General features: G+C 47.7%; 1 protein-coding gene across 1 annotated transcript in view; it reads left to right on the plus strand.

The window, feature by feature from the left end:
• Window positions 1–2,468, plus strand: part of LOC130587362 (protein scribble homolog) — a gene marked incomplete at its 3' end in the record, with an annotated part of 17,653 nt that overhangs the window by 5,047 nt on the left and 10,138 nt on the right. The window lies entirely within an intron of this gene.

The following is a 2,468-nucleotide window of genomic DNA, read 5'->3' on the forward strand; positions in this document are numbered from 1 at the left end:
GGAGCTCTGGAACTCTGCCCTGTCAGTGCCACAGGAGCTCTGGAACTCTGCCCTGTCAGTGCCATGGGAACTCTGGAACTCTGCCCTGTCAGTGCCACAGGAGCTCTGGAAATCTGTCCTGTCAGTGCCACAGGAGCTCTGGAACTCTGCCCTGTCAGTGCCATGGGGAGCTCTGGAACTCTGCCCTGTCAGTGCCATGGGAGTTGTTGATCTCTGCCATATTGGTGCCATGGGATTTCTGGATTTCTGCCATGTCAGTGCCACGGGGCAGAGCTCTGGGCGTTCCCTCTGTGTCGTGCACTGCTTTGCTGTCCCTCCCTGGCTGCTCTTTGGCTTTGCTGTCCCTCCCTGGCTGCTCTTTGCTTTGCTGTCCCTGCCTGGCTGCTCTTTGGCTTTGTTGCTGGTATTCACAAAGAACACCCTTGTTACCTGCTGGCACCTCCTGGCTGAGCTGCAGCTTCCAGAAAAATGGCCAATGAGCTCGGAAATCCCAGATTTAATCAGTTCCCAAATTTAATCAGTCCAGCACTCTGACTGACAGAACTTTTGTGACCAAAGATGAGAACACACAGCTCTGAGCTGCCCTGAGTGGAGACACGATGCTGTTCATCAGTCACAGCTTTGTGCTTCTCACTTCACATGGTCATTTCTCTGCTTTGCTGGGAGAGTTTTGTTTCTCTGCCCCCTGGTTCAGCCTTGCACAGAAAGAGAATTCTACAGAAATAGAATTTCCCAGAAATAGGTCAGCAGACTCAAGCTCCTTGAGGACTAGGAGTTTCTAGGAATTTCTCTTAAAACAGTAATTTATCTAGGCAGAGTCTTTGGCAGAAGAGGGACAGCTGAATTCCTCAGTGCTGTCAGAGGGGAATCTGCTCTCCTGGCACATGAGTGTGAACATTTTGCAGGGGTTTTGTCAGGTTTCCAGTTCAGATACACCTGAAGTTTCTCTGGGTTCTCTCTGCCGTTGCAATTTCTGAGCTTTTYCCCATTTGCTGACCCACAAGACCGGGGTGAGGTCGGCAGTTTGGGGTGGAATTGGAGCTGTAATGACCTTATAGAATGATTTTCAACCTGATGCAGTTGGAGACATCCCTCATTGCAGGGGTTGGACTGGATGACCCTGCAAGGTCTCTGCCCACCCAAACCATCCTTAATTTGGTCAGGAAGGACCTCAGCTGTGCTTTTGGTTCAGCCCAGAGCAGAGGCAATTCAGATCAGATTTAGGTTTTTCCTATAAAATACCTCATTCCTTGCCTGAGAAGGAGCACAGAGCAGTTTGATGTGGTTTCAGCAAACCTTCTTTCATTGTGTTTCTGTTGGAGCAAAGGGTTTTCCTGCCACTTATAATGTTGGCAGCATATGGATTTGGATACAGATATATGGATTTAAATATGCTCCAGGAGACTTCAATTACTGTGGGTCAGTATCAGCATTTCTAACACTGTGAATGTACCAAGTGTGGCCCAAACTGCTGCTCAGGCTGAGCATTTGTGCAGGCTCAGGCAGAGAGAGGCATTGCCAGAATTTATACTGAGATTACTTAAAAATGCTTCGGTCAAATAAATCAGAGAAAACTCTGATTGGTGAAATAGCCTTGGCCATATCTCATTTTTTGGTGTCCCTTCCCTTAGGATGCCAGAGGGAGGCAGTGGATGCTCCAGGATCCTGGGAGCTCCCGGGTTCCTGAGGTCCATGAGCAAAGTCATGTTTTATTGCTGTGCCTTTTAAACCTTCAATCTGGGATTATGTCCTTAAAGCTGGTTTCAGTGATTGAATTTATCCCAGTGACGGAGCCAGCACTATGTGGTGGCCACTGAAATGCTGAAGGAAGTTTCTGTCTCTGTGCCAGATCCCTGGTAATTTCTGTCCCCATTTCTGGACCATTTYTCTTAACCTCCAACATTTCACCTTTGTTCTTGCGCAAGAGCAGTAGAGACCAAACGTGTCCATCCCATAGCAAGTTGTGAACTGAATAACTGGGAGGAATTATGGCTTTGCTCTACTTGTGGTAGAACTTTTCCATCCTATTCACTGCCAAGACCTCTTGCCTTCAGTTCTCTGATAATTCAGTTCTGATAATTCAGTTCTGATAATTCAGTTTCTTGTAGAAGTGTCAGTAACTCTGACTCTCTGTGGACTGATTCCCAGTGCTCTCTCCTGGCTCTGTGGCTGTAGTTTTTCTGGTCTTAATCCAGATCCACTGCAGATATTGTCAGAGATGCATTTTGAGTGTGYCACAGCTCGGTCTGGGCTGCCTGGTGCTCCTGTCACTCCTCAGAATATGAGAAGAGTCATGCACAGATCAGTGTCACCCAGAGCCCTCACCCTGCAGGGAACTCCTGGCCATAATAATCATCAACAGATTCAGAGCAGACTTTAACTTMAATATCCCTCAATATCCTTTTGTGAGTTGTGATCCTCCAGAGCAGCAGTGTTTTCTCATGCTGCTGATTCTTTCCTGGAGGTCA

The sequence above is a fragment of the Malurus melanocephalus genome, unplaced genomic scaffold (assembly GCF_030028575.1).
Source record: "Malurus melanocephalus ecotype Western Australia unplaced genomic scaffold, MMel_1.1 scaffold_1807, whole genome shotgun sequence".
Classification (NCBI taxonomy): domain Eukaryota; kingdom Metazoa; phylum Chordata; class Aves; order Passeriformes; family Maluridae; genus Malurus; species Malurus melanocephalus.